The following is a 26,017-nucleotide window of genomic DNA, read 5'->3' as shown; positions in this document are numbered from 1 at the left end:
TGAGACACTTATTGAGGCTTGAGTGTTGTCGCTTGATTGTTTTGAAACTCCATTGCATTCTTGAAATTGTATTTTGAAATGAGGGAGTTATTTGGTTGAAGTTTCACATGCTTGTAGCCTAATTATTTGTACCAATCAAAGTCATGTTTTTGTGCTTAAAGTGGATCCTCATTGAGATTTTGGTTTTGATTTGCTTCAGGACAAGCAAAGACTTTAAGTTGGGGGTATTCATGTGCCGTGAAATTACGGGATATTCGATGCTAATTCCTTAAGCTTTTGTGACTCTTCAAGCACTTTTGTTGTTACTTTTCGTGTATTTATGTCGTTTTGTAGGATAAGATGTCCGGAGAGCATAACGGAGCAAAATGGAGCAAAAATAGCTGAAATGCGGCACATGCTAGCAGTACATGCGAGTAGCATGTTGTGCATGTGAGCAGCACTTGCTGCAGCATGTGCTGACAGAAATATTTGCACAACATGCTACAGTTTGGTGCAACATGCGACTGGCATGTTGCACATGCGACACAAGATGCGAGTAGCCTGTTGTGCACGCAGGGTATTTTTGTCCAGATTTTGTTCCCATTTTGGAACTTCTATAAATAGAATGGTAGGGTTTGTAAAACTCATCTTTGGCCATTTCATACAAGTTTCGGAGACTAGGTTCCTACACCACACTTTGGGGTTGAAGATTTGAAGATTTGGTTGAACATTTCTTAAACCTTTAATTCATTTATTCAATTCCTTGTTTTGTATTGTATATCTAAGTGTGTAGTATTTATTCTCTTCACTTGAATCTTGTTTATGGAAATATTCTATGATTAAAGTGTTGGATGAAACTCTTGTTTTGCTTATGTATTGAATGATTTTTATTCCTATTGAAGTGGGTCTTTGTTGATTTAATTAATCTTATTATTTAATGTTTCTTAAGGGATTAGCTAACCCTAAGACTCGCCCATTTACTTTGATTGAGCTCGGAAGAGGAAATCTAGGTTGGGAAAGATTAATTAACAAGAATTTGGGTCATTAAACCCATCTAATAACTTGAGCTAGGAATAGGAAAGTTACTTGAGATTCAATTGGTTGTGCTTGATATCACACTATAAGGCTTGGAAAAGCTTAGAGTGAAATTCATTGATTTGGTTGGAAGACTTTCAATGAGATTTTAGAAACCATTATCTATTAACATAAACCTGCTCTTAGTTGTAATATCATAAAATATATTGGATCGTTACTTGAGCGTAATTTCCTTTGTATCCAAACTTGTGGCCTTTGATCATTTTACTCGCTTTCTAGGTTAGTTTTATCTTTGGTAGTTTCAAAATCAAAAACCAAAATATTATCTATCGTTTGGCTTAGCTTGGTAAGTGAAAGTTTCTTACTTTCTTAATCGCCTAGTATATTATTCCCTGTGGGATCGATCCCGACTCATAGTTGGGTAAATTATATTGCATACGACCGTGTACACTTTCTCTTTAAGGAGTGGATTTGGACGTTATCACAAGTGCAAGTTAGTACAAAACAACAATACTGGTAGGTATCATTGGCCGACGAAGTATAGCTAACACAATTCAGCCAATAAAGCAGGATAGGCAGATAAATCAACAAGTATAAGTCATACACAATTAGAAACAGGTATCCATCATCACCTAGGTTGAAGCATCTAAACCCAAGCATGCCAAGTCTCAATATATATCCCATCCAAAATCAATCAACACAAGTACAACACCGGATCATCACAATATAAGCCAACATGCAATGTAATGGAAGGATGTAAGAACGTAAATGCAATGCAATGTACACATGTACTTCGGATGGAAGTATCGAAGTACCGGTAGCACAACCCATGGGGGACCCGTGAAGTCCATGTAGTCACTCATCCACGATTTCGGGACAATCATCGAACATCAGACTCTCACATCACACAATCCACAATTCTGGGAGAACCAGCTGACATTGAACTACTCACATCACTCGCACACAATCCACGATTCCGGGACAACCATTGGATATCGGACTACTCACATCACTCTCATGCAAACTGAGCTCAGCTCATCACAGTATTTCATCAAGTGTCAGCACTATATCAACAATATATCATGAGAGATGTGAATACGTGCGATGTATGAGTCAATATGAATAATCAGATCAGTATCACAAGTACCAAACATGGGTACGCCAACAATATCATGAAAGACTATACACGTCATATAAAATACTATCCTCAAAATCAAATGCCAACAAGTGGGGCACCACAATATCATGACCAAGATATAGTCTCCAATATTCACTATCGCTATGCGGCATCAAGCCCACAATCAATAGGACAAATCAATCACAAACACAACGGGGTGGCTAGCCGCAATCACACAACAGGGTCCAACCTAATACAATATCCAACCCAACTTCATACCCGAAGGTTTATATGCTTTCTTCGACAATATAAACCAAATATATGCTTCGCTATACAAAGTCTCACCAAGGGTAAGCCATAACCTACCTGGATGGCCTAACAACAAACACCGACAATCACTTCTTCGCTTTCCCCTTCCGTTGAGCCTCAAGATCAATAAAGTCTAGGCATATTCGAAATCTAGAATAGAAATCATGAAGATCGATACTAATATTGCTATCATTCAATTTAGGTCAAATCCAACCATAGAATTTGGGGAAACGGGGCCCACATGGTCAAAAAGAAAAATTCGGGAGTAAAATATCAAATTAAGCACTAGGTGATCATATCCCAACAACTAATTGCTAATTTAACTCATGGATTCACCTAATTTCGAAATTCAAGCAAAACCCCCAATTTTGGGTGTAAACCCTAACTCTTTGATTTAAGAATTCAACACTAATAATGGAAGATATATGATTAACAACCTTAGATTCATCAAAATCTAGCATGAACTCTATCAATTTCATCATTAATAAGCCTAGATATAAAAACCCATCAAAACCCACTTTTAATCTTCGATTTCTAAGGGCTAACAAGGAAAGGGGAACCCTTAAGATGATTAGGAGAATGAAATAGCAAAAGGATTAGGAGAACGAAATAGAAAAAGGATTAGAAGAACTTACCACCAAGAACCTTCACCAATAATCCCCAAGAATAGCTCCCAAGAGCTCTAATTTCGGAATGGTATTAAATGATAAACTAAGGGTTTTTAACACTTCATTAAATGAACTCACTGCCCGTCACCCGCTTGGGTGATGTTATGGCCACTCCAGCGGTGCAATGACCGCTTCAGTGGTCAAGCCCAAATGGCCTGGACAGCTCTAGCGATACCGCTGCCGCGGTGCTTGTGTCGCCAAAAGCGGGCACCAGACACCAGAACCTACACCAAGTTTCACACTTCAATCCAATTTTTCGACTAATTCTCGAGGCCATCTGCTCACATACCACATACATAGACACACATTGAAACACGCTACGAACGCGCTCGTGGCCTCGGAATTCCCAGCGGAGGTCTCGTCGACCGAGTCAACCTGCGATACCTTAATTCCAATTTCCCAACCCAAGTTCCAAAATGCATCCAATTGCATTGAGAATTGTACCAGATATGCACACAAGTTCTAAATGACCATCCGGATGTAACAGCCCGTAAACTTGAACTAGGTGTGAATTTGTAAAAATCTAGTGTTAAGATGATATTATATCTATATGAAACCATTCTTGATGAATTCGGGTGGAAGATGGTCGTTTTAAAGCCAAACCAACTAGTGAAGTTCTTAAGGCCTCTTAAATTCGCCTAGGTTTTGGTAGGTCTGTCTTCTGGGCGATTTTCATAAAAATGTGTTGCGAATTTGTAAAAACTTCCTTGATGAAAGTTGTAGATCTTTGAAATATATTTCCAACTGTAGGTCGCCCAGCCCAAGAAACGTTGCGTACAAAAAGTTATGCCCGTTTTACTAAAGCCTGTCTTCGCTGGAAATTTGGCCTGTGTTACGGTGAGACGTTACGGACCGTAACACGTGTTACGGGCCGTAACATGGAGCCGTAACGTCTCAAAAAATTCCAGAACTCTCTGGAAATTCCCACTAAGGGACGGTCCAAAGAACGGTCTGTAACACGAAGGACGGTCCGTCCTTCAGAGGCGTCCTTTGGCCCGTTTTCACCAGAAAAATATAAATAAGACACTTGTTTTGTTTATTCCTCCACTTTCTAAACAACCCTAAGGACGAAAATCATTCCTCCAAGTCTTCAAATCAAAGTTAAGGACATCCTTAACATTAATAATTCATTCTAACATCAAACCCATGATTCTTAACATGATTCTTGTGACAAAAACCTAGGGTTTGCAACATAATTCTTTCCAAAGTGATTCAAGCTAGGGTTTGGGTGTTCTTCATTAGAAAAGTGAATTTTTAAACCTTGTTTAACAAATTAAGGTATGTCTCTCTTTTAAAAACCTTATTATGGATATATGTCTTTTTCTCGAATGTTCTTTGTTGAATAAAAAGGGTGAACTTCTCATACAAAACCCTAATGTATGTCTCCTTAAAAATAAAATCCTTTTTGAATATAAAGGTAATTTATATGTCTCTTTTGCAAAATTTCTTGAAAGATCGATTCTTTATAAAAGCATGTTTTGAATGATGTGATGAATTGGTTTTACACTCTTGAAATCTATTATATGTTTTGATTAATGGTTAATGTGTGTGAGGGGACAACCCCACATTAAACCTAGATTGTAACAAACCCTACATATGTATGTGATATTATGAATGTTTTCCTCTTAGGAGATGCTTAATAATGATGGTTAAGGGTTGGTAATGATATTCTCATTGATGAATTAGGACATGGAATATTTCGTAAAGAAGTTATACGTTTTCAAAACATTCTTTGAGATGATTTATCTTTACGATATGGCATAATGAACCTTAATGGTAAATGGTGATGTGACTACCTTGAGATGAATTGTAATTCGGCTTTTATGCTATGAACTCTGTTGGTGTGTTTATGCCTAGCCATTCGAGAGGATGAGTGGTCACCGAGGATTTCATATTCCGGTGTGTTTATGCCTAGCCATTCGGGAGGATGAGTGGTCACCGAGGATTTCATATTCCGGTGTGTTTATGCCTAGCCATTCGGGAGGATGAGTAGTCACTGAGGATTTTATAATCCGGTGTGGTGCGTTGTGACAAGGGAACCCTACGGTAATCCCCTCGATGTGATTGATTCTTGGGCCTGTATCGGCATGTGCAATATTCGTAATCTCTCATGGAACTATTTTTGACAATCATGATCAATTTGAAAGGAATAATTGAAAGTTGTAACTTGATAAAAGACTTTATAATCGGTTTTGATAATTCTTATTGAGGTACACATGCTGAATACTTGTTTTATATTGATTAATGGCTTTGTAAACTGTTTAACAAATGATATTAAGAATCACAAAGTGGAATGACTGTTTTTATGCCATCTTTTCAGAACTGATTTCTTTATGTATTATTATATTTTATTTTCATAATACTTGTTGTCCCCGAGGCACTCACTGAGTACGAAAGTACTCAGGCATACCATTGTTGTTTTTGATGGTATGTTAGGAAACGAAGAAGAGCGGGTTCGTGATACTCTCGACGCTTAGGAGAACTTGCTGCTGTTGTTGATTTGGTGAGCCCACATCTTCATTCGTGGGACACCCCTTATCATATTTATTTACTATTCTTGTTTTTTGGGCTGCGTCCCGAAGTTAGACGATTGTTGTGTCTCTTAGAAGCTCCATAGATAGTTGTCAGAATTGTGGGTAGATTGTCAAAGTTTCGTACAACTTAATGGGTGTTTGCCACGTTTATGACTATTACTTATATTGAAGACCTCCGCTGACTTAGTTCATATATGCATGATTTGGCTACCTTTATTTTATAAATTGTTGGAGGCGAATGTTGAACCTGGCGGGTTCATGTGTTATTATTGCATTGTTTAGGTTCTTCCGATGTTGTTCATGATGTCGGATGCCGGTCACGTCTAGGGTAGGTTTTGGGGCGTGACACCGGACCTTTCGGAATCGATAAATTTTCGAAAAAGGTCCGTTTACCCAAAAGTGAACTTTGAGTCAACTCTTTTTCGCTTTAAGTCCATATTTCTCAAAAAGTTGCCCGAATAAAATCTAGACACCTCGAGAAATGTGCCAACTGTTCCCTCGGGTCAAAAGTGAGCTAACCAAGCTCGGAAAAGGGGCGAAAATGCTAGAAAGACTATAGTGACCAAATGGATCGTTACATCAGATACCAATTAAACCATCGCTCGTCCTCGAGCGAAGAAGAGAAACGAGCGGGGAAATACCTGAATCGGCAAAATACTGGGGATATCGGTTACGCATGTCGGACTCAGTGTCCCAAGTAGCCTCCTCGACAGGACGATGCTTCCATTATGCTTTTACAGACGCAATCTCCTTCGATTTCAACTTTCGAAACTGCCTATCCAAGATCACAATAGGCTCTTCATAGGTCAAACTCTCATCAAGTAATATAGAATCCCAATGAACAATGTAGGTACCTCGGCATGATACTTCTTCAGCATTGAAACATGAAAAATCGGATAAACTGCCGCCAAGCCTGGCGGCAATGCCAACTCATAAGCTACGTCGCCCACACGGTCAACAATCTTAAATGGACCAATATACCTGGGGCTCAACTTTTCCCTCTTCCCGAACCTCATAACACCCCTCTTTCCGAAAAAGGTCCGTTTGCCCAAAAGTCAACTTTTAGTCAACTTTTTTTCGCTTTAAGCCCATATTTCACAAAAATTGCCCGAATCAAATCTAGACACCTCAGGAAATGTGCCAACTGTTCCCTCGGGTCAAAAGTGAGCTAACCAAGCTCGGAAAAGGGGCAAAAATGTCGGAAAGATTATAACGACCAAACAGGTTGTTACATCAGATACCAATTAAACCATCGCTCGTCCTAGAGCGAAGAAGAGAAAAGAGCGGGGAAATACCTGAATCGGCGAACAACTGGGGATGTCGACTATGCATGTCAGAATCAGTCTCCCAAGCAGCCTCCTCCACAGGACGATGCTTCCATTGTACCTTCACAGAAGCAATCTGCTTCGATCTCAATTTCCGAACCTGCCTATCTAAGATAGCAATAGGCTTCTCATAGGTCAAATTCTCGCCAATTAATATAGAATCCCAACGAACAATGTAGGTACCGTCGACATGGTACTTTTTCAGCATCGAAACATGAAAAACCGGATGACCTCCCGCCAAGTCTGGCGGCAATACCAACTCATAAGCTACGTCGCCCACATGGTCAAAAATCTCAAATGGACCAATATACCTAGGGCTCAACTTGCCCCTCTTCCCGAACCTCATAACACCCTTCTTTTCGAAAAAGGTCCGTTTACCCAAAAGTCAACTTTGAGTCAACTCTTTTTCGCTTTAAGCCCATATTTCACAAAAAGTTGCCCGAATCAAATCTAGACACCTCGAGAAGCATGCCAACTGTTCCCTCGGGTCAAAAGTGAGCTAACCAAGCTCGGAAAAGGGGCGAAAATGCCGGAAAGACTCTAACGACCAAACAGGTCGTTACAATTTAGTCCTAAGATTATAATCCTAGAATTATAATCCCAGCATAACTTTGTCTGCGTACCAATCGACCACAAAGTGCTTAAATTCTGAATTCTCCTTCGGCCACTTGGACCAGCCCCAATCACTATACAGATTTCATGTTTTTCTTTAAATTACAATCACTTGAACCTATTCCCCTTCCATTTATGATATGTACATTCACTCCGGTTTGGCTAATCATAGAAAACATTCCACTTGCTTTTTGATTTACAGAATTCTTTCTTGTCATTCGTTTTTTGGGAGGAATGATATCCGTGTTGCTGGAACTATTAAAAATCTTATTGCACTCGTGTCGGGTCCATCAAAAATATATAGCTTTTAGAGGATTCAACACACACCCTCGGCGATATTTTTGAAGTGTTTAAACAATATAAAGAGATACTGATAACTTTATTCATTCCCTCTATGCATAAATGTTACATTCAATATATCAGGAACTAGAATATCAAAGCAGTTTGATTCCATCCTCTAGAGATAGAGATGGAGGAAATAGATTTAAAAAAAAAAAGTGTATAATTGGGAAAGAAAACACTGTGACTAAAAGATTCATATTTTCTAACTCCGTGATTTCAGCTCGTAGAGATCGATGAGGAAGAAGGGCAACGTATTTGCACGCCCTTTGAGGATTCTAGATTTGTCGACGTTTTTGTGGAACCGTTTCATGGAGATCGTTCATTTCATAAGGGATCCGAACGAGATTTACGCGGTGACGCACTCAGTAATTTGTGTGCGTGGACTGATCTGCCATTGCCCGAATCTTTGTTCGGTAACATAATGCGGTCCGCGCTTGTGATACCGTTCCTTGATAAAGATAGTGAAGACGAAGCTTTTCAGTTTTATGAACCAAGTAAGAGAGTCTATGCAGGAAATTAACAGTAATTTTGTATCACAACTCTAGAAAAATGATCAACACCATTTGTATTTTCCTTCCGGAGAGAGAGAGCAAATGCCAAAAGAAAAGGGCACATGACATCGCTCAGTTTTTCAAGTTTTTGTAAATTTCCCCTGTATGAAGCTAATTTTGATTGGGGCAAGCCGATATGGGTCCGCTCGGCTCGACTCACTAAGAAAGATATTAGTGGATTAATGGACATAAAATCGGGTGATGAAATAGCAGCTAGGATGAATCTCAAAGCTAAAGATATGACTAAATTTGATGCTGACAAGTAGTTGCAAGCCTTCTGTAACGATGGATATGAAAGTCATTACTTCTCGACTTCTTTCTTATACTAGTTTTCTCTGTATCTTTTTAATTTTATTGGATGTTCTATAAGGACCGACTTTAGGGTGCAGCGGATGGGGCTGCTCCTCCCTTAACCCGAGGGCTCGGATTTGAGCCCTAGGTATAGAAAAATCCTTAGTAAGGAGTGCTTCTCCCCGAATGGAGCCCTACGTGGTGCGAATCCAAATACAGTCGGGCTCCAATGCAGGTACCGGACACCGAGTGCGAATCCAAAAAAAAAAAGATAATTGATAAACTATAGGTGAAAAATTAGTTAACAAACTAATGAGTGAATAACTTAAAAGGTCATTCAAATTTAGCAAATTCACTATTAAAGTCACTTATGTTTGTTTTGTATCAATAAAGTCACCCATTTTAAGAGTGGTATATGTATACGGGTAAAAACCGAGGATACAGACATGCTCGGTTTCCCATTGTCATGGTTATGCTCGGGCACGATACGACCGGCTCATCGAGAATGAGGCTTCGAGCTCGATCTAGGACGAGGCGTTAAAGGAGAGGCGGTTAACTACCATAACGAGAAGACCGAAATATCCGCCCTCAACCAGATATTTCGGCGTCGATCTCGGAAACAACTGTCACCAGATTTCTTTTCCTTACTTAGAATTGTACTAGGGTTAAGACTTCTCTATTATATAAAGAGGAGGTTCCCATCCATTGTAGGGTGTTGGGCAACAGAAAGAGAGAAGGAGTTCACATCAAAAAGTAATAGAATCATCTGAGTTCATTGACATTGTTTCTAAGCTTATCTTCATTATTCATCGTATAAGCACCCGGCAAGGGGTTCGACCTCGGTTCCGATTCCCGAGGCCAGTCATAATTAATATTTGGTCAGATCTGCTTCTTATTTACTTATTTGTTTATCTCGCAATCTAATCTCGAATTGAATTTAGGCACATATCTTTGGCATTACGCATAAATTTAATTGTTCTCCATTTTAAGGTTAAACAGTATATCACAAAGTCATTATAATAAAAAAAAAAAAAAAATTACATAAACTTCCCCTTAAGTTTGATTTTGTTTAACTTACATCTTTTGTGGTTATGCTTACCTTTGATATTTTAATTTCTTTTTGTAATAATATTTAAACCTAACTATTTTATTAGTATAAGAAAATATAATTTAATATATTTTAGGAAAAATATTCCCAACTCCATTATTATCCACATGACATATATATCCAATTTTTTTTTTTTTTGTTGACTTGCAATATCTAGAGATAACAAATTATTTAACAATGAGAATTTTGATTGTTTGTCGCACTGACATAACTATTTATGTAAATTGGTGGAATTCATGATGAAAATTATTTTGATCAATATATTTTGGATTCTAGCACTATTCTTTTGGACGAAAATAGCTTTCCTAAAAAGTTAAGCTGCTTGTTGCATTTTTTTAAGAGATTATGAACTCGCGCATGACTGTCAATTCGAGAATCATCTTATTTGGCAGTCATTAATTAATAGTACAAATGTGTGAAGATTAGACTTACGAGTGTTTCAAAAATTAATTTTACTCATTCTTAAATAACTTTTTAACTCTAGATGTTTCAAGACAAAAAAAAAAAAGGAATTTAGATATATATGTCATGTGAATAATAATGGAGTTGGAAATAATTTTTCTAATTAAACAATAGAATATATCATCAAGGAAAAATTAGTTAAATATATTTTCTTATACGAATAGTAATAGGTAGGTTAAAAAATTATTATGAAAAGAGAGGGAGAGAGAGGGGTAAGCATAACCACAAAAGAGGTAAGTTACACAAAATCAAACTTAGGGGGAGGTTTATGTAATTATTACTTTCGCTTTTTGGTTATAATGACTTTGTTGATATATCACTCTAACTTGAGTGATCTTATTGATACAAAACAAACATAAATGAATTTGGTTGTAAATTTACTTAAGTTAAAATGACCTTTTAAGTTATTCACTCCAAACTAATTCGCACCTCTTGTGAACAAAGTTATCAATAATAAAATTCCAAACCACCAACTGATATAAAAGTAAATTAATTCATTAGATGTAATTAATAAGGAAGAAAAAAAAAACATATAGAGCATGCAAAATACTTAGTTGACCTCTGAATTTGCCAAACATTTTCGCTTACAAACCTCAACATATACCATATGCTATTACGCATCGGACATATGGTCAAAAGAAAAACAAAAAATGAGTACTTTGTTAAATGAAAAACAATAAACATAGCAAATGTGACCTAGTCAAAGAGTGGTCAAAATCCCCTCCAAAGGCCCAAGGTTTCTCGTTTCAGATCTTAGCTTCTTCCTCTGGGTGAAATCACAAGTGATATTGAACATCTCTCGAACAACCTCGAATGACTCATCCTTAATCCTGTTAGCCACTGTCTGGGTGCACAACTCGGGCAAACCGCTAATGAAAAGAAATTTGTGGCTAATAACACGGTAAGGATGGTTTTCAAGCTAGTACTCACGAATCCCTCGTCGTAGTTCTTGATGTCTTCTCCATCTGAATTGGAGTAGTGCCTATTGAGGTATTCGATTATCTTGATCAGAATTTCTGTGCCGATGTTAGGAAGTGGTGGGACGGCGCCGATGGTGATTCCATCTTCAACCATGTTTTGATTCTCATTGACTGAATGACGATGGATTCTTTAAATTCAAACTCATCATCATTCTAGGACTTCAGGGTCAAAACCTCTTTTCTGCTGTCGATAATGTTGTCTCTACCACTATTCAAATTTTGAGTCTGCGCTTAGGTACATATTCTACCTCTATTATATATAAATCTAACTGGTTGCTTCAAATAAATACTTTTAAATAGAAAATCAGGTAATAACTCTTGATGGAAGGCCATTTATCCAATAAAGAATCAAATTATCCTAACTTTTAAATATTTCTTATGTATTTGGTGCATATATTTTGACTTATAAACATGCATGTCATACATAAAACACAAACACATGATAAATGTAACGACCCGTTTGGTCGTTATTGCGTTTTCACTATTTTACCCCCGTTGACCCTTCCCCGAGACCCGGTAGTTTGATTTTGACCTGCAGGGATGGTCGACATGGTTCCCAAGGTAATCGCACGAGTCCTAGTGTGACTTATGGAAATTTAAGCCGTAAAGTGAAAAATCTTTGACCAATAGTTGACTTTTGGGTAAACGTAACTCTTTTCAAAAATTTGTCAATTCTGTGAGGTCCGGATGGTCCATTATGACTTGGTGGGATATTCGGTTTAGTTATCGAGGCACCCGAGAGTGTTTTGTGTAATCGGTTGGAAAGTGGGTTTTGGCTGTTTGGGAGCTGACTTAGTCAAATAGATCTTCGTTGGGAATTCTGAGGCTACGAGTGAGTTCATAACGTTTTTTTGAGTGTTTGTGCATATCTGGTTTGTATCCGGGGGGGCCTCGAATTGATGTCGGGATTTTGGGGTGAACATGGTGAAACCAGAATTTCACCGGTTTCTGGTGTCTCGCCTCAGCAAGACTCTTTACTCGTAGCATGTCCTCTTCAGCGGAGCCTATCTTTTTGTGGAAAATTCTTGAATATTTAATGAATTCCTCCCCAACGGATGATTTTCCGTCGAGGCGCTTTCACTACAGCGGATCCCTTGGTCGTGGGAGCGGGATCGCTGAATCGGAACCCTTTTTATTTCCTAAGTTTGAACCCATTTCCCTCATTAGCTAAATCTTTGGTCTAAAGAGCATTAAGAGCGAATTGAAGAGTCTTTGAGGTTGTTTCATCTTTGGGGTAAGATCTTCTACCTTAGCTTGTGATTATTTACCATCCTAGGCTTGAAATCAATGGTGGAAATGAATGGGGTTGGTTGGAGAAGATGACCTTCAAACCTTGTTTTTGGTATTTGAAATCTAGGCTTCACAAATCAGTGTTATTGATGAATCTTGCTAATATTAGGATGGTATTTCATGAATTAATGAATTGTAAGCTTGAAACTCTAGTCTAGATTAAGAAAGTGATTATGGATGATTAGGGTTTATGTCTAAATTGGGGGTTTTGGTTCTAATGATGAAATTGAAGGATTAAGGTGTCTAATGTGCAATTGGAGGATAGTATTGAACATATTTGTTGGGTTACAAATTCTACCTTTAAAATTTCCGTTTTACCCTTGTGGGCCGATTTTCTCTCTCTTAAAAGTTATTTTGCGATTAGAACGATTATGTAGCAATATGGGTATTGTTAGTTTCCATTTCTAACTTAGATTTTGATTCTGGTTAGACTTTGAGTATTCAGAGGTTGAGTATTCAGAGGCTCTTCGCAAGGGTAAGGCTCTCCCGTGATTGTTCGTGGCACCTGTTCAGCAAGAGGTAGGTTACGACTTATCTTTTATTTAGACTCCATTTAGTGAAACATATGTAGAGATCTTGTGACGGCGAAAGCATGTAAAATCTTCGGGTAAGAAGTTGGATGCATATTATTAGGTTGATATTGTTGATTGATATGATTGGTCTTGTCGCCATTGTTATATGATTGGGCTTGTCTCCATTGATATATGATTTGGGCTTGTCTCCATTGATATATGATTTGGGCTTGTCGCATTTGTTATATGATTTGGGCTTGTCACCATTGCTATATGATTGGGCTTGCCGCCGTTATTTGATATGATTGGGCTTGTTATCCTATTTGCTATTGTTGTGCTTATGATGCATTCATATCTCTTATATTATTATGTCACTTATCATCGGAAAAGGAAGGAATAATGTCACGACCCGACTAGGGGCCGTGACGAGTACTCGATACTTGTACCGAGCACCCCTTATCTATCGTATTACCTGTACCTCTTAGCAAGCCGTGTAAACCGAGCCATTTTTTCCTTGAACATAAACTAATAAACTCCGTTATTACCTTGTACAACAATATTAACATGCCAAAACACTATACATATATCTGTACCTGACTGACTGTACGTATCTGTCTACGAGCCTCTAGACATAGTACACTTATACATAGAAAGGGCCGGGTACTGCCGTGCCCGAATATACATACACAAAATAGTACCGCGGAAGTGAGGCTCCGGAACAACTGGAGCACTGTAGAGTACCGCTGGTAGAGCTCCTAAGGATCAAGTCCACCTGTCTGCTGACCTGCGCGGCATGAAACGCAGCGTCCACAAGAAGGGACGTCAGTACGAATAGTGTACCGAGTATGTAAGGCATGGAAGACAATGCAAGAAATAACATAGAGTGCGATTAATAATATCATGGAGTCACAGGACATATAACGAGGAAAGAAAGTAACCTGTACATAGGAAGGCCCCTTTTTGGGCGGCTATCATGCATGGCTTGTCTTTCCCTTTTAAAAACGTTTCCCCTCCATGAACGTAGAAAATAGAACTTATATTATGTCGTATCTTGTCGTATCGTGTCCTATCGTGCCCTATCGTATCCTATCGTGGCATATCAGGTCGTATCCTATCGTGGCATATCAGGTCGTATCCTATCGTGTCTTATCATGGCATATTATATCGTGTAATGTCATGTCTTACTACAGCATGTCGTGTCGTGTTATATCATGTCAATGTCATAGTATAGTGTGTCATAGGGTATCATGCCATAGCGTAACTTGTCATATCATAGCATAGCTTATCATATCATAGCATAGCTTGTCGTAGCGTATCATATCATGGCATAGCGTATCATAGCATATCATATCATAGCTTAGCTTTCCGTTGAAAATCTTTTCTTGTTCATATATATATAAAAATAGAACATGTCATATTGCCGAGGCGTCGGCAGCCGATCCATTTAGCCATAAATACACATCCCGCGTCCGGGCATCCCGCGTCCGGGCATCCCGCGTCCGGGACGATATCATGTCATGTAACTCCAACTGATCAGGTGGATATGCGTGTATAACGCTCTGCCCTTATTCCCATCTTCCCCGTATACATATGCATACATCATGTACATATATCAGCGTCTATAGCGCTCTGAATCTTTTATCATATACATATACTGGTATCATGTACGTATATCAGCGACTATAGCGCTCTGGATCTTTTATCATATACATATACGTGTATCACGTACATATATCAGCGTCTATAGCGCTCTGGATCTTTCATCGTATACATATACGTATATCATGTACATATTTTATAAACATATATATATATATATATATATCTTATATACATATACATGTCTTATATACTTTTACATATCTTATATACATATATATATTTTATATACATATACATATTTCCATTAGAATGGTACAGTACTTATCGTTTGATAATCGGAACGAGGATCAAAAGTTTCCTTTGGATTCTACTCCAAAATAAGTCAAACGGAGCAATAGGGAAAATCCGGGAATAATGGGCCCACCTCGGGTCAAATGAGGCGGCGTACCAAATTTACGTACATTATATTTCATGACGTCACTTGTGTGGGTTTTAAGGTAGTCGGGTCCTATTTGTGCAAGTTCTAGATGTTTAGGCAATTTTTCAACATTTCATACAATATTTAATTCAATTCTACTAAATGAAAAAGGGGAAACTTTGGGTGCGGATTTCGGAGAATAGAGTTGTCCCCGAGGCTCGTATCCAACTTATTACGTTTAAGACATGCCATAGAAGGAAGGGTGAAGCCTTACATACCTTTTCCGATTCATACACGTCTCCAAAATCAAGTTTCAAGTTCGCCAAAATCTACAATTTGGTCACAATTACCAAATGTTAATTGTAAGGCTTTAAGATTTCAATCTTAACCAATACTTGTCTACAAAAATTTGGGCAGCATCTCCCCTATAAATACACCATCCCCAAAATTCAACTTAGCCAATTTTTTTTTTCAACAACAATCCGGGAATTCAACCCGGCCAAACTATCAACACAATGACAACAACCATGACTACAAAACACAATATAACACAACTAGTCTTCTTTCCAACATGATGCAATAGCTTTCATTCCAACTTCACATTTCCAAAACCAATCTCAATGTTTTTACATTCATTACTAATCAAGATCATTACAATATAATTCGGAAGCATTTCGTATCATTTCTACCAAATATTCAGAAGATATACAAAATATACAAACTTTCCACCAAAACCATAATCCATCCAAAACTTCTAATCTTCAATCTACATATTCATAACATATTTCCATCTTCCAATTTCATCAACCATAATCATAATTTGCACCTTAATAATTTCATTTTCATAATTACATAAATCTATCATAAAATCACAAAACTTCTCATAACCACTTAACAACCAATCTTTCATGCCAATATGGACTATTATCCTTCCAAATTCACCAACTAACATAATAATTCACATTTAAAACTCCACTTCTATAATTACATAAAAACTTCATTAAAATCATATAATTTCCTATAACTATTCCCAATAATTTTCCATGCCAACTTGAACCATTTTCTTCCATTTCCAATATAAATTTCACCATAACCACAACTAAAATACAACATAAAATTCAACTCATATTATTTATACAACAATATACATATATGTCCACTTACATATATGCACACCCACTTTGTAAACTTCCATATTTCCATAAATTCTACTCATTTCTACATGCTACAACATAAACCAACCTTCATAACATAATAAAAAGGGATTAATTCTTACCTTTTTCTACAATCTTCTTCACTTGACCAAGTTGTCAACTTGAAGAAACAAGTGTTCTTTCTTCCAAAATAATTACACCAAGTTGTAAAGGACCCTTGAATTAGTAGGAATACCACAAGAAAATAATTTTTGGGAGAAGATTTTAAGGGGTGAATTTTCTTGGGTCATGGCCGTGTATGGCCTTCTAATTTGCTCTTCTTGTTGCTTTGTTTTTCTCTTCTATGTTTCAAGAACTTTCTAATGGATAAATGACCCTTATATTCATTTTAGCACATGGGAAATATTAGAATCATGGTTTTGGCCTTAGGCTTGGCCGGCCACCCTTCTCTCTTTGGGCCTTAATTCGTTTTTTTTTTTTTTTGGGCCAACTCGGTTGATCCCGAGTTGGGCCTAGCCCACTGACCTTTCGACCTTAAAACGTCCATATCTCCTTGCACCGATGTCACCTGGGAACCCACGACCTATGGTTGGAAAGCTAATTCAATAATCTACAACTTCTATTTCTTGGTATTTTCCAAATTCCAAACTTATAATACCGTTTTTGCCCCTAGAAGTCAGATCACCCGAAAACGTTTTCTTAAAAATATTCGTTTGGAGGACTTCCACTTTGATTTGGCCCAAGGGTCCTTCTTGAGTTGTGTTTAACTTCACATATGTGATTCATATGACTTTTCAGATGTCCAAAAAAAATCTCGATGTGTGGGCCCCACCTCAGCTTACAAATAATCTGACGAAAAAAAAAATACGGGATATAACATCCTCCCCCCCTTTAGAACATTCGTCCTCGAATGTCAAACTGGCCTCATAGTGTATTATAATACTTCGGGGAGGGTCCCTTTTTTTTTTTTTTTTTTAGTCGTCCTTTTCTTCATGCCCATTCCTTATCCTTTACCCTATTTTCCTTTATCATCCTTACTATTCAGAATCTGTACGCGACAAATATCAACAATATCAACAATACCTTACAAAGCATACAGCTATATAACACATTCCAGCCATTCTGAACTTTCAACTTTTAGATAACAAAATAAATACTTCAAAACTTACCTTTATGACTTTCCATGTCATCCCTTGCCTTCTCCTGTCGTATGTAAAGCTCATATAAGGAATTTCATTTTCTTATAACTCAGCTCTATCGCACGATCTAAGATACCAAGAAGGTCAACAATCCCTATATGCCCCGTAGCCTCCTGTTTATAAATGTGGCGCGCTACACACCCATAAACAGGACTCTACTGGACACGGCTCGTAGACAAACCCCTAGGACTGAACTGCTCTGATACCACTTCTGTCACGACCCGACTAGGGGCCGTGACGAGTACCCGATACTTGTACCGAGCACCCCTTATCTATCGTATTACCTGTACCTCTTAGCAAGCCGTGTAAACCGAGCCATCTTTTCCTTGAACATAAACTAATAAACTCCGTTATTACCTTGTACAACAATATTAACATGCCAAAACACTATACATATATCTGTACCTGACTGACTGTACGTATCTGTCTACGAGCCTCTAGACATAGTACACTTATACATAGAAAGGGCCGGGTACTACCGTGCCCGAATATACATACACAAAATAGTACCGCGGAAGTGAGGCTCCGGAACAACTGGAGCACTGTAGAGTACCGCTGGTAGAGCTCCTAAGGATCAAGTCCACCTGTCTGCTGACCTGCGCGGCATGAAACGCAGCGTCCACAAGAAGGGACGTCAGTACGAATAGTGTACCGAGTATGTAAGGCATGGAAGACAATGCAAGAAATAACATAGAGTGCGATTAATAATATCATGGAGTCACAGGACATATAACGAGGAAAGAAAGTAACCTGTACATAGGAAGGCCCCTTTTTGGGCGGCTATCATGCATGGCTTGTGTTTCCCTTTTAAAAACGTTTCCCCTCCATGAACGTAGAAAATAGAACTTATATTATGTCGTATCTTGTCGTATCGTGTCCTATCGTGCCCTATCGTATCCTATCGTGGCATATCAGGTCGTATCCTATCGTGGCATATCAGGTCGTATCCTATCGTGTCTTATCATGGCATATTATATCGTGTAATGTCATGTCTTACTACAGCATGTCGTGTCGTGTTATATCATGTCAATGTCATAGTATAGTGTGTCATAGGGTATCATGCCATAGCGTAACTTGTCATATCATAGCATAGCTTATCATATCATAGCATAGCTTGTCGTAGCGTATCATATCATGGCATAGCGTATCATAGCATATCATATCATAGCTTAGCTTTCCGTTGAAAATCTTTTCTTGTTCATATATATATAAAAATAGAACATGTCATATTGCCGAGGCGTCGGCAGCCGATCCATTTAGCCATAAATACACATCCCGCGTCCGGGCATCCCGCGTCCGGGACGATATCATGTCATGTAATGCCAACTGATCAGGTGGATATGCGTGTATAACGCTCTGCCCTTATTCCCATCTTCCCCGTATACATATGCATACATCATGTACATATATCAGCGTCTATAGCGCTCTGAATCTTTTATCATATACATATACTGGTATCATGTACGTATATCAGCGACTATAGCGCTCTGGATCTTTTATCATATACATATACGTGTATCACGTACATATATCAGCGTCTATAGCGCTCTGGATCTTTCATCGTATACATATACGTATATCATGTACATATTTTATAAACATATATATATATATATATATCTTATATACATATACATGTCTTATATACTTTTACATATCTTATATACATATATATATTTTATATACATATACATATTTCCATTAGAATGGTACAGTACTTATCGTTTGATAATCGGAACGAGGATCAAAAGTTTCCTTTGGATTCTACTCCAAAATAAGTCAAACGGAGCAATAGGGAAAATCCGGGAATAATGGGCCCACCTCGGGTCAAATGAGGCGGCGTACCAAATTTACGTACATTATATTTCATGACGTCACTTGTGTGGGTTTTAAGGTAGTCGGGTCCTATTTGTGCAAGTTCTAGATGTTTAGGCAATTTTTCAACATTTCATACAATATTTAATTCAATTCTACTAAATGAAAAAGGGAAAACTTTGGGTGCGGATTTCGGAGAATAGAGTTGTCCCCGAGGCTCGTATCCAACTTATTACGTTTAAGACATGCCATAGAAGGAAGGGTGAAGCCTTACATACCTTTTCCGATTCATACACGTCTCCAAAATCAAGTTTCAAGTTCGCCAAAATCTACAATTTGGTCACAATTACCAAATGTTAATTGTAAGGCTTTAAGATTTCAATCTTAACCAATACTTGTCTACAAAAATTTGGGCAGCATCTCCCCTATAAATACACCATCCCCAAAATTCAACTTAGCCAATTTTTTTTTTCAACAACAATCCGGGAATTCAACCCGGCCAAACTATCAACACAATGACAACAACCATGACTACAAAACACAATATAACACAACTAGTCTTCTTTCCAACATGATGCAATAGCTTTCATTCCAACTTCACATTTCCAAAACCAATCTCAATGTTTTTACATTCATTACTAATCAAGATCATTACAATATAATTCGGAAGCATTTCGTATCATTTCTACCAAATATTCAGAAGATATACAAAATATACAAACTTTCCACCAAAACCATAATCCATCCAAAACTTCTAATCTTCAATCTACATATTCATAACATATTTCCATCTTCCAATTTCATCAACCATAATCATAATTTGCACCTTAATAATTTCATTTTCATAATTACATAAATCTATCATAAAATCACAAAACTTCTCATAACCACTTAACAACCAATCTTTCATGCCAATATGGACTATTATCCTTCCAAATTCACCAACTAACATAATAATTCACATTTAAAACTCCACTTCTATAATTACATAAAAACTTCATTAAAATCATATAATTTCCTATAACTATTCCCAATAATTTTCCATGCCAACTTGAACCATTTTCTTCCATTTCCAATATAAATTTCACCATAACCACAACTAGAATACAACATAAAATTCAACTCATATTATTTATACAACAATATACATATATGTCCACTTACATATATGCACACCCACTTTGTAAACTTCCATATTTCCATAAATTCTACTCATTTCTACATGCTACAACATAAACCAACCTTCATAACATAATAAAAAGGGATTAATTCTTACCTTTTTCTACAATCTTCTTCACTTGACCAAGTTGTCAACTTGAAGAAACAAGTGTTCTTTCTTCCAAAATAATTACACCAAGTTGTAAAGGACCCTTGAATTAGTAGGAATACCACAAGAAAATAATTTTTGGGAGAAGATTTTAAGGGGTGAATTTTCTTGGGTCATGGCCGTGTATGGCCTTCTAATTTGCTCTTCTTGTTGCTTTGTTTTTCTCTTCTATGTTTCAAGAACTTTCTAATGGATAAATGACCCTTATATTCATTTTAGCACATGGGAAATATTAGAATCATGGTTTGGGCCTTAGGCTTGGCCGGCCACCCTTCTCTCTTTGGGCCTTAATTCGTTTTTTTTTTTTTGGGCCAACTCGGTTGATCCCGAGTTGGGCCCAGCCCACTGACCTTTCGACCTTAAAACGTCCATATCTCCTTGCACCGATGTCACCTGGGAACCCACGACCTATGGTTGGAAAGCTAATTCAATTATCTACAACTTCTATTTCTTGGTATTTTCCAAATTCCAAACTTATAATACCGTTTCTGCCCCTAGAAGTCAGATCACCCGAAAACGTTTTCTTAAAAATATTCGTTTGGAGGACTTCCACTTTGATTTGGCCCAAGGGTCCTTCTTGAGTTGTGTTTAACTTCACATATGTGATTCATATGACTTTTCAGATGTCCAAAAAAAATCTCGATGTGTGGGCCCCACCTCAGCTTACAAATAATCTGACGAAAAAAAAAAATACGGGATATAACAAATAATGAGTTACTTTATGATATATGCTTATAAAAGTCACAAATGCGATTCTTGATCATGTTTTGCTGCTGGTGTTGATATTATGCATGACATTCATACTCATTTCATGTGATACATTGACATAACTGTGATTGGTATTAATGATGATAAGTGAGAAAGGAAATATCCAAAATCTTGTCGGATTGTTAAAGAGAGATGGAAATCTGTGATCCAAGGTCATTACCGGAGCGGAAGGAACGCGAACAAGTTTGATTTGTAAGTTGCCTCTAGAATATGTACGGAGTGGCTGATATATGGAAGCCATGTCCTGGTTGAATGTAGAATGACGAGGGTATATGGACTTCGCGAGTCCCCCATAGGTCATGACTGACGAGGCGTGGAGGATTTCTGCCCGCTTTCATGTGTGTATAGGATTGTTATGGCCATTGCATTGCACACCATCCATTTGCATTGCATCTTCTACCTCTTCCTGATTTTTTGTCTTATGTATTGGATTAAATATTGATTTATGTACTGTGATGTGAAACCTTACTTGAACTTGCTAAATTGGGGAGTAGACACTTCACTTAGGCTATGACTTCTATAATTGGAAACTTACTAATACCATTTTGTTGGTGTTGAATGCTTAATTGCTTACTTGTTATGTCTTTCTTTTATTTATGTCAACTAGCTGTTGTCGGCCTATGATGCCTACTCAATGCGTGTTATTTGTACTGATGCTACCTTGCTACACTTCTTTTCAGGGTGTAGAGTTTGTGATAGGTTCTAACTCAGGCCCTCGTGAGTGATTCTAAGGCGATTCCATTTGGAGACTTAGGGTGAGCCACTGCCAGATCTGCAGCCCGAGTTTCCATCTATTATTGTTATCTATCCTTATTTCAGACAGTGATACTCATATTTAGACTTATGTATTTATTCTTCAGACTTATGTATTATTTAGTAACTCTTGTGCTCATATAGACAAGATGCCTTGAGTAGTTATGTTTTCCACACTGACAGTGGCGGATCTAGAATTTTCACTCAGGGTGTTCGGAAAAATAACTGGACCTAAATATATATTGTAATATATGTTCAGGGTGTTCAAAAGTTAATATATGTACATGAACACAAAAAATTTACCCTAAATATACACTGTAATTTTTTATCCAGGGTGTTCGGGTGAACACCCTGGCCTCTTACTGCATCCGCCCCTGCACACTGATTATCTTATTTATAATATTTGGAGACTTATTAATATTTTATTAATCTTCCGCTTGTTAGATTGTATGTTGGTAAGGGAGAGGTTCGCCCACAAGAAGAGAATGTGTGGGTGCCTGCTCAACCTACTGTTTGGGTCGTGACAATAAATTTGTTTCAAGAATTGTAGATATGTACAACTTATTCATTACGTAAGATCTTATCTCAGTATGTTTAAATAGTTGCTCTCTTTCACATTTTCATCTCATTCACTAATGTTATTGGCCAATTTGTACCAAGTAGCAATGGGAAAAATGACTCAAATAGCTAGACTTTTCTTTGATATATATTCTTTATTCCTAAATTTGTTTTTCAAAAAATACTGTAAATAGTGGACAAGGAATTAAAATGTCGCCAATGATGTATTTTGACAACCCACGACTTCTACAGATCATTTAGCCTCTTTCATTTTCGGTACAAGAAGGCTCCATCAATGAGCTATATATCTAGGAATCTAGGAGCAGATTCCTCAAAACTGTCAATATGATAAGATTAACAAAAAAACTCTCTCCTTTCTTAATCATCTTAATTTTAACTGTTTAAATTAATATTTTTGTATAACACCAAATACTGGTATGAATTTGCAATAACTAAACTCCATACTGAACAAAGATTGAACCTTAAATGCTTTAATTTTATTATCGTGACAACCCCAAATAATTAAATTAAACGAACTTTAAAATAAAGATAAGTGAGGGAGGAGAACAAGAATTTACTAACTTCCTTCATTCCTTAAAAACTCTCATTCTACATAGTCTTACCAAGATTCTTTGTCTGTCATGCGGTTGTATAAGAGAAGCCCTTAAAAACTCTCATTCTACATAGTGTATGACGTGCATGCTTAAGTCAAAAATATAAGCATTCAAAATACATAAGAAAAAATTAAAACTCACAAATCAACTTGTAGAAAAATTATATATGGGAGTCTCCTTTCACTCATATGACCTTTCTTATGACCCTCTTCATATGAAGCAAAGTGTTTAATGGTTTGTACAAATAATGGTGTTGAAGGTTTAGGGGGTTTTATAGCAAAATCAATGACAAGATTATGACAAAAATTTAATGGCATGCATATGATGTATTCCCTTTTCTTCCATTTTTTATGGATTGCAAATCCAACTTGATTAACCTAATATGGTAAGTTAATTAAAAACCCGTTCAACCCCTCTTAGGAAATTTAATTATTCCTCGCTGATATATTATGTAAATATTTTGTAATATTTTGTAATCTCTTATTTAGGATAGAATATTTTGTAATATTTTATACTCTCCTATTTTGAGTAGGATATTTTTGTATATTAACCAATTCAAGGAATGAAAGGAAACTACGAAAAATATTCTTTCATGGTATCAGAAGTCTAGGGTTTTCTTCTTTTTCCTCTCCTCTCTCCTCTCCGCTGCCCTAGCTCCGTCGGCTGCCACCTCTCTCATTTTTTTTTCTGCCACCATGTCCACCTCTAAATCTTCCTTCCACCCCGCTTTCGCCGTTTTCAACATCCGTAATCACATTCCTGTGGTTCTTGAAATGGAGAATGCACAATACGGCACATGGGCGGAATTGTTTAGGATCCACGCCATATCCCATAGGGTCATACACCATATCATCGCACCAGAGAAAGGGAAGCAGGCAACCCCTCCCTCCGATGACGACAAAGAACTTTGGTCGACCTTTGATGCGACTGTGCTCCAGTGGATTTATTCTACGATTTCGAATGACCTCCTTACTACAATTCTTGAACCTGGAGCAACGGCCATGGAAGCCTGGGATCGCTTACGTGATATCTTCCAGAACCATCAAAACTCTCGTGCCGTTATGCTCGAACAAGAGTTTTCTACAACTAGGATGGAAGACTTCTCGAACGCGTCTGCGTATTGTCAGAGGCTCAAGAGCAACTCCGATCAGTTAAAAAATGTGGGGGCTCCGGTTTCCAACCTGTTACATATAACATCAAACTGAAACTACGACAATACGGAAACTTATAAAGGAACTCCAAAGTTCGTAACATCATATATATATATATATACTTCCAGATCAATGGTCTCCTGAGGAGTCACAACTAATCATATCATGAAATAATACGCAAGCCGACAAGGCCGCCATCACATATCAATATCGTATGCAAGCCGACAAGGCTGCTACTAGAGACGAACATCATACCACAGCACATCGTATAGACACAGCTGAACAGAACCCATACACAACCCACACATATGTCTACAGAACTCTAAGAGTACGAATAGCAAAATATGACGGGACAGGGCCCCGTCGTACCCCTGGATAGCATATACATATATATATCATAAGATTCAAACCAAAAGTCTAGACTCCGGAACAACGGAGCTCTCCAAGACAGTAGAAAGGGAGTCCAAAGCTGGCGGATCACCAAAGCGAGTATCTGCACCTGCGGGCATGAAACGCAGCCCCCCCCCCCCCCCCCCCGAAGAAAGGGGGTCAGTACGGAATATGTACTGAGCATGTAAAGCATGAAATACAGTAAACAGGATCATAACGGAAATAAGGAGTACAGAAAACGAGTACAACAACCATAATACCAAAATGCTTGCCTTTGAAACATAAATCATGCATGTCAATATCACATATCATATCCGGCCCATTATGGGACTCGGTGAACATGGTCGCCACCCCGTCTTTGGCGCCATAACACAGCATACTCCAGAACACAGCATAACTCCGTAACACAGCATAACTCCATAACATAGCATAACACCATAACACAGCATAACACCATAATATATATATATATACCGTACCCGGCCCTCTAGTGAGGGACTCGGTGAACAATGCAGTGAAACTGTGCACGAATACATATCCTGGCCCGGGACTCAGTGAAAGACATATTGAGGCAGGCACGAGCAGAGTAGTGAGAAACTATATGCAATTTAAAAACATTTTCAAAGACTCAATAGAATAATCAACACGAATTACCATTGTTGACACCCAATTTTGTCCCGCCTCTCCTCCGAAATACCTGTTTACGCTTCTAATATTTTTGGAAAATTATAAAATATATATTTGTATTTTTTACTATAATTATTAGCCTTTTATCAATACCCACGTTTTATTATTCTATTGCAGTTACCTATTATTATTAATATTATTATTATTATTATTATTATTATTATTATAATTCACAATTTTATCATTTCGGCATTTTTGCCAGCTTACGCACACGCATCGCATTTATCTTTGCATGATTAGATAATAGTGTTTATTTACTGTGGATTTTTGACATATTATTGCATGGCCATTACAACGCCATTTTTTATCTGAGCACTAATAATTACATATTTTATATTAAGTAATATTTTAACACAAGTTATTTAAATAGGTCTTTTATTTAAATGTAGTAGCCCAATCAATCATACTATTTTCGGACCAATTCAGAACCAGTCCACATTTTATTTTTACCAGTCCATTTTAATGC

The 26,017-nt window shown here is 37.5% G+C and overlaps 2 long non-coding RNA genes across 2 annotated transcripts; both read right to left on the bottom strand.

The window, feature by feature from the left end:
- Nucleotides 1–13,615: 13,615 nt before the first annotated feature.
- Nucleotides 13,616–16,620, bottom strand: LOC132633751 (uncharacterized). Its single transcript, XR_009579783.1, has 3 exons — nucleotides 16,412–16,620; nucleotides 15,414–15,464; nucleotides 13,616–13,899 (listed from the first exon to the last, which is right to left on the bottom strand). It is a non-coding gene; the product is annotated as an uncharacterized LOC132633751 (long non-coding RNA).
- A 1,081-nt stretch (nucleotides 16,621–17,701) lies between these two features.
- Nucleotides 17,702–20,863, bottom strand: LOC132633750 (uncharacterized). The gene is made up of 3 exons (XR_009579782.1): nucleotides 20,580–20,863; nucleotides 19,582–19,632; nucleotides 17,702–18,084 (listed from the first exon to the last, which is right to left on the bottom strand). It is a non-coding gene; the product is annotated as an uncharacterized LOC132633750 (long non-coding RNA).
- Nucleotides 20,864–26,017: the final 5,154 nt, after the last annotated feature.

Source organism: Lycium barbarum, chromosome 3, assembly GCF_019175385.1.
Source record: "Lycium barbarum isolate Lr01 chromosome 3, ASM1917538v2, whole genome shotgun sequence".
Taxonomy (NCBI): Eukaryota; Viridiplantae; Streptophyta; class Magnoliopsida; order Solanales; family Solanaceae; genus Lycium; species Lycium barbarum.
This window is presented reverse-complemented; position numbering and strand designations above follow the sequence as displayed.